The sequence below is a fragment of the Salmo trutta genome, chromosome 37 (assembly GCF_901001165.1).
Source record: "Salmo trutta chromosome 37, fSalTru1.1, whole genome shotgun sequence".
NCBI classification, from domain to species: domain Eukaryota; kingdom Metazoa; phylum Chordata; class Actinopteri; order Salmoniformes; family Salmonidae; genus Salmo; species Salmo trutta.
This window is the reverse complement of record NC_042993.1, coordinates 4,646,757-4,654,637: the sequence shown is the minus strand read 5'-3', so window position 1 is coordinate 4,654,637 and position 7,881 is coordinate 4,646,757. Positions and strand designations below refer to the sequence as shown.

Below are 7,881 nucleotides of genomic sequence, written 5' to 3'. Positions count from 1 at the left end.
TCAGGGTGTGGTATTTCTATGGTTTATTTTCTATGTTTTGTTATAGCCTTTCTTTGTGGTTTATTTCTATGTTGGGCTCGGGGGTGATTTCCAATCAGACAGCTGTCGCTAGTTATGTCTGATTGGGAATCACATTTAAGTTCCTTTCCCCCCACGATGTTTGTGGGTTGTTGTCTCTTTTGTTTGAGCAGTTAATGATCAGGCATTTTCTTGGTTTTGTGTACGTGTTTAATTCAGTGTAAGAATAAACATGTGTTCGCTCCCAGCTGCGTTTTGGTCCGCTTCCTCATCACCCGACGCCAATCGTTACAGTGTTATACAGTGTCCAACATCAAACTATTTAATAAATTATCCCGCTCTAGCCCATCTATCTGAACTTGGTTCTTGTACCCTTGTCAAACACTGAACATCAAATCAACTGATAAATCCCCAATAGAGCCAACAATAACCCATCATTTTAAAACATATTTTTCCCAAACCTAACCACACCCTTAGCATATCAAATCGAGTAATAACTTTCCGTTAGAGGCAACATTACCCCACCATTTAAAACATATACTTATCAACCCTAGCCACGCCCGTAGTATGTGCCTTGCCAATAGCCACAATTATCGTCCTATCTAAAATATTCCTCCAATCCCTTTGATGCCTTTTTGTTTGTAAATTCAATCAGCTATACATCTCCTTTTATTCTACACCTAAATTTATCATATTATTTTATCTCCAATCTTTTTCTTATACTATTATTCTCTTGCCTTTAAATTCCTAATTCATTATTCCTCTTTCACCTCGCCTACAACCTCACCTCCTTTCCTAAGAATTACTCCGCCGAACCCAATCGTACCCTCGAAGTTACGAATCTTGCCGGTCACCCAGTATTCTATCTAAAATTTCCCGCTCCTTGCCGGGGTAATTCCTCGAACCTAACCGTACCTTTATATTTACGAATCTTGCCGATACCAATTACTAAACCAATTATTCCCTATATCTTTGAACCTGATCGTACCCTCGAAGTTACGAACCTTGCCGAAAGATTTCACTATTCTAAAATTTCCCGCACCTTGCCGGGGTAATTCCTCGAACCTAACCGTACCTTTATATTTACAAATCTTGCCGATACCAATTACTAAACCAATTATTCCCTATATCTTCGAACCTAATCGTACCTTTATATTTACGAATCTTGCCGAAAGATTTCAGTATTCTATCTAAAATTTCCCGATCCTTGCCGGGGTAATTCCTCGAACCTAACCGTACCTTTATATTTACGAATCTTGCCGATACCAATTACTAAACCAATTATTCCCTATGGTACTAACAACACATTCACCACAGGTTTGCATGTCACAATAATGACTCTATAATATTTCTTATCTACTCATAACAATTCATAATTTGGTTCACTTACATCGATCAGGTGCTTCACAAAAGTAATTTGGATAACGCCAATATGCAGATCTTTAGTTATTATAACAATAGGTGTCTGCTTACCTCTTTTTAGTTGTCCGGACTTTTTGTGAAACACGCCGTCCCACGACAGCGATGTCCAATCGGCTGATCAATACTCAGCGAAGTTCCTATACCAGATCACGTCGGGGTCACCAATTGTCGGGTCACGTCAATTCGAATCTGGTATTAGAACAAATTATTTAGCAAAGAGTAACTCATGTTTTCTTTGTTCTTTAATTATTGCAAACACTTGAATGGTAAATATCTTGTTCGTATATACGGTCTCACTGTAACACCACGCAGGGCAAGACAGCGAAGAAAGCGTCACATCCTTTGTTCTCCCTTATATACTCTGACAGAGATAGTTCCCGCTCATTGCTGGCCTGTCAGAGCGAGGATGAGCGTGGTTTAAACTTACTCATCCTATCGCTGGCATGCAGGCTGCTCCCAGCCTCGTGACGCACTTCCTGTTGCCGGGTGTAGTTCTTGTCTTCAGCAGTTGACTTATCCATAGTTTATATACTTAATATTGTAGCATAGCTTCCCCGGTATATTATATAGGTTATGCAAGCAAATAGCCAGTTCAACCCTAACACAACCAAGCAGATGCTTGAAAAAATGAGAAAAACAAATGTCTGGATAGATTGTCCTCGGGTTTTTGCCTGCCATGTCAGTTTGGCTATACTCACAGACATTATTTTAACAGTTTTGGAAACTTTAGAGTGTTTTCTATCCAATACAACCAATTATATGCATTTCCTAGCTTCTGGGCCTGAGTAACAGGCAGTTTACTTTGGGCACCTCATTCATCCAAACTTCCAAATACTGCCCCCTAGCCCGAAGAAGTTAATGATTTCCGCCCCGTAGCACTCATGTCGGTAGCCATGAAGTGCTTTCAAAGGCTGGTCATGGCTGACATCAACACCATCATGCCAGAAACCCTAGACCTACTCCAAATCGCATTCCGCCCCAACAGATCCACAGATGACGCAATCTCAATCGCACCCCACACTGCCCTTTCCCAGTTGTGAAGAGGGCAGTTGTGAAGAGGACAGTTGTGAAGAGGGCATGACAACACCTTTTCCCCCTCAGGAGACTTAAAACATTTGGTATAGGTCTCCAGATCCTCAAAAATGTCTACAGCTGGCAACTGCTCGGCATCTGATTGTAAGGCGCTACAGAGGGTAGTGTGTATGGCCCCATTTGTTTTTACACTGCTGCTACTCGCTGTTTATTATCTATGCATAGTCACTTTACAAATTACCTCGACCTACCTGTACCCCCGCACATTGTCTCGGTACTGGTACCCCCTGTATATAGCCTCGTTATTGTTATGTACATTTGTGTTACTTTTTGATTGATTACATTTTTTTATTTTAGTTTATTTAGTAAATATTTTATTAACTCTATTTCTTGAACTGCTTTGTTGTAAGTAAGCATTTCACGGTAGGGTCTACACCTGTTGTATTCGTCGCATGTGACAAATACATTTGATTTAATATCGAAAAGATCAAGCAAAGCAAGAGAAAAAAATACCATCAGCAGCCCATTATTCATTTGTTGAGTGTAAGTGTGTGTATGTGCCGCGGGGTTGAAAATAACTTCCTATTAAGACGAATTATGCCGTTTTTCCCTTGAATGCAGTCTCCGCCAATGCAAGAACATTGCCTTTATATTTCAATCGCGCTATAAAGGGGAATTTCCGTGATACAGATTGAATTGAGCCCTAAATGAAAAAGACAAGTTGAATTGAAAACACAAACCGTATTAATTCATAATTATAATTCATAATGGTATTTTTATTACTCACGCATTTCCAAACAGCTGGCCAAGAACACGGTGACAAACAGGTTTGAGAACATTCTGTTGAAGGGGGGCATCAATACTTAATACCCTTCATTTTAATCAATTCAACTCTCACTCTATTTACCTCAAATGGTAAAACTTGAAATAATTTAAACCTGGTGTTTATAGTATTTCACAAAAACAACTAAAGCATTTGACATGTCAGGTCAACCACTGTTTCCTGGGGGGAATAAAATAAAATAAACATTTGAATTGTGAAATGTGACTTTACAAACTACCAACCATTCTTGAACTTGAAATGTTATAAAACAGCTTTAAAAAGTTGAACCAACTCTTGTTTCCTATAATCAGTACTAAGCTACTGCCAAATAGATGTCCGATTATTGAATTGAAATTTAGAAGCAATAGGGCCAAAAAGTTTATTTCTTTAGAGTCTAAGACAATGTGTGGGGGGTGTAAACTGACATATGGAATTGTTTTAAGGTGGTCATAGAATGGATCATTTAGCTATTTGATTTAGAATTTTAGGACCCCTTTAGGTATCCCCAAAAATAAATAAAAAAATTATAAAATATTGATTTTGGCTGCTAAAGCCTATAGAAATGCATTGAATAACACATTCATAAATGGCAAAACTTCTGCGAGCAGGCCTTTCTAATCAACCTGGCCCGGGTATCCTGGAAGGATATTGTAACGGCTGTCTGTGGAAGTAGACCAAGGTGCAGCGGAGTTAGTGTTCATCTTGAGTTTTAATTTACGAACGAACACTATACAACAAAACAAGAAAACCGACAGCCAAACAGTACTGTCAGGTGCAAGACACTAAACAGAAACAATCCCCCACAAAACCCAAAGGAAAAACAGGCTCCTTATGTGTGACTCCAATGTGTGAGCCACACACGGCCCAAAACAAAGAAATACAAAAACATAGAAAAATGAACATAGAACGCCCACCCAATGTAACACCCTGGCCTAATCAAAATAAAGAACAAAAACCCCTCTCTATGGCCAGGGCGTTACAGATATTGACCTCATCCCGTCAGTCGAGGATGCCTGGTCGTTCTTTAAAATTAATTTCCTCACCATCTTAAATAAGCATGCCCATTTCAAAAAAAATTAGAACTAAGAACAGATATAGCCCTTGGTTCACTCCAGACCTTACTGCCCTCGACCAGCACAAAAACATCCTGTGGCGGACTGCAATAGCATCGAATAGTCCCCCCAATATGCAACTGTTCAGGGAAGTCAGGAACCAATACATGCAGTCAGTCAGGAAAGCAAAGGCTAGCTTTTTCAAACAGAAATTTGCATCCTGTAGCGCTAACTCCAAAAAGTTTTGGGACACTGTAAAGTCCATGGAGAACAAGAGCACCTCCTCCCAGCTGCCCACTGCACTGAGGCTAGGTAATACTGTCACCACCGATAAATCCACAATAATCAAGAATTTCAATAAGCATTTCTCTACGGCTGGCCATGCTTTCCTCCTGGCTACCCCAACCCCGGCCAACTGCTCCGCACCCACCGCAGCTACTTGCCCAAGCCTCCCCAGCTTCTCCTTCACCCAAATCCAAATAGCAGATGGTCTGAAAGAACTGCAAAACCTGGACCCGTACAAATCAGCTGGGCTAAACAATCTGGACCCTCTCTTTCTAAAATTATACACCGCCATTATTGAAACCCCTATCCGAGATCCCTAAAGATTGGAAAGCTGCCGCGGTCATCCCCTTCTTCAAAGGGGGTGACACTCTAGACCCAAACTGTTATAGACTTATATCCATCCTGCTCTGTCTCTCTAAAGTCTTCGAAAGCCAAGTTAATAAACAGATCACCGACCATTTCGAATCCCAACGTACCTTCTTCGCTGTGCAATCCGGTTTCCGAGCTGGTCACGGGTGCACCTCAGCCACGCTCAAGGTACTAAACGATATCATAACTGCCATCGATAAAAGATTGTACTGTGCAGCCGTCTTCATCGACCTGGCCAAGGCTTTCTTATCTATCTTTCTTATTCTTTATTCTTATTGGCAGACTCAACAGCCTTGGTTTCTCAAATGACTGCCTCGCCTGGTTCACCAATTACTTCTCTGACAGAGTTCAGTGTGTCAAATCAGAGGGCCTGTTGTCCGGACCTATGGCAGTCTCTATGGGGGTACCACAGGGTTCAATTCTCGGGCCGACTCTTTTCTCTGTATAAATCAACGATGTTGCTCTTGCTACTCTTGCTACCCTGATCCACCTGTACGCAGATGACACCATTCTGTATACATCTGGCCCTTCTTTGGACACTGTGTTAACAAACCTCCAAACGGGCTTCAATGCCATACAACACTCCTTCCGTGGCCTCCAACTGCTCTTAAACACTAGTAAAACTAAATGCATGCTTTTCAACCGTTCGCTGCCTGCACCCGCCCGCCCGACTAGCATCACTACTCTGGACGGTTCTGACCTAGAATATGTGGACAACTACAAATACCTAGGTGTCTGGCTAGACTGTAAACTCTCCTTCCAGACTCATATTAAACATCTCCAATCCAAAATTAAATCTATAATCGGCTTCCTATTTTGCAACAAAGCCTAGTTCACTCACGCCGCCTAGTAAAACTGACTATCCTACCGATCCTCGACTTCGGCGATATCATTTACAAAATAGCCTCCAACACTCTGCTCAGCAAACTGGATGCAGTCTATCACAGTGCCATCTGTTTTGTCACCAAAGCCCCATATACCACCCACCACTGCGACCTGTATGCTCTAATCGGCTGGCCCTCACTACATATTTATCGCCAGACCCACTGGCTCCAGGTCATATGTAAGTCTTTGCTAGGTAAAGCTCCGCCTTATCTCAGCTCACTGGTCACGATAACAACACCCACCCATAGCACACACTCCAGCAGGTATATCTCACTGGTCATCCCCAAAGCCAACACCTACTTTGGCCGCCTTTCCTTCCAGTTCTCTGCTGCCAATGACTGGAATGTATTGCAAAAATAACTGAAGCTGGAGACTTATATTTCCCTCACTAACTTTAATCATCAGCTATCCGAGCAGCTAACCGATCGCTGCAGCTGTACACAGCCCATCTGTAAATAGCACACCGTTATTGCACACCAGTATTTCTACTTGCACATCATCTGCACATCTATCACTCCAGTGTAAATTTGCTAAATTGTAATTACTTCGCTACTATGGCCAATTTATTGCCTTACCTCCTCAAGCCATTTGCACACGCTGTATATAGACTTTATTTTTTTTCTATTATGTTTTTGACTGTACGCTTGTTTATTCCATGTGTAATTCTGTGTTGTTGTTTGTGTCACACCGCTTTGCTTTTTCCTGGCCAGGTCGCAGTTGTAAATGAGAACTTGTTCTCAACTAGCCTACCTGGTTAAATAAAGGTGAAATTAAAAAATACAAATATTTCATATCTCTAAAACACACCTGTGTGTGGCGACAAAAATCTCCCATCTGGCAAGAGAAACCGATACTGACATTCAGAATGGCTCCCACCCACAGCCTCCATGCCTGACACGCAGCCTGCAGAATAGAATGGAATGGTTATGTCTGTCTGTGTGTCACTGACCTTAACGTCATAACAATAGGAAAGTCCACCCCAGAGCCAGAAGTTCACATCACCTAAGTTCATGAAGTCACTGCAGTGTCTAGCTTGTTGGACTACTTTATGGAGGAGAAAAATGCTTGGCACTGTTTTAGGGGGAATATTTTTAATTCATGGCACAAAAAAGTACTTTTGTCATTGACACAAAGCTAAACAAAGGCCCCAATAGATGTTGCAAATTAGTACAAATCTAGGAAGGGTATAAGAGCAACAATACTTTTAATACTGAAAACTTACATGAAAGTGAAGACATCAATTATTTATCTCTATCCCATTAAATATTCAAGTGTGGTGAGACACACTTAGACACTTTGCCTTAAACATAATTATTTAAAACACAGTACACTCCACACACACACACACACCAGCAATCCACTATATAGGCAAATAATATCCATAACAGTGTTCTGAAGTGTATCCAGTCTAGGCCATCAGGCTTCTCTGCCCACTGTGCAGACTAAGAGAGCAGTACACTGATTCACAACGTGTTAACAGATTGCAAAGGAATACCTTACCCATAAAAGAACAATACACAACAGATACATGAAAGAGACAAATGAAAAGAGACAAATGAAAGAGACTAATGAAAAGAGACAAATGAAAGAGACTAATGAAAAGAGACTAATGAAAAGAGACTAATGAAAAGAGACAAATGAAAGAGACTAATGAAAAGAGACTAATGAAAAGAGACTAATTAAAAGAGACTAATGAAAAGAGACTAATGAAAAGAGACTAATGAAAAGAGACAAATGAAAAGAGACAAATGAAAGAGACTAATGAAAAGAGACTAATGAAAAGAGACTAATGAAAAGAGACTAATGAAAAGAGACTAATGAAAAGAGACAAATGAAAAGAGACAAATGAAAGAGACTAATGAAAAGAAACTAATGAAAAGAGACAAATGAAAAGAGACTAATGAAAAGAGAGACAAATGAAAGAGACTAATGAAAAGAGACTAATGAAAAGAGAGACAAATGAAAGAGACTAATGAAAGAGACTAATGAAAAGAG

At 40.6% G+C, this 7,881-nt stretch overlaps 1 long non-coding RNA gene across 1 annotated transcript; it reads right to left on the bottom strand.

The window, feature by feature from the left end:
• Nucleotides 1-773: 773 nt before the first annotated feature.
• LOC115177137 (uncharacterized) lies at nt 774-1,310 on the bottom strand. Its single transcript, XR_003872357.1, has 2 exons — nt 1,258-1,310; nt 774-1,166 (listed from the first exon to the last, which is right to left on the bottom strand). It is a non-coding gene; the product is annotated as an uncharacterized LOC115177137 (long non-coding RNA).
• Nucleotides 1,311-7,881: the final 6,571 nt, after the last annotated feature.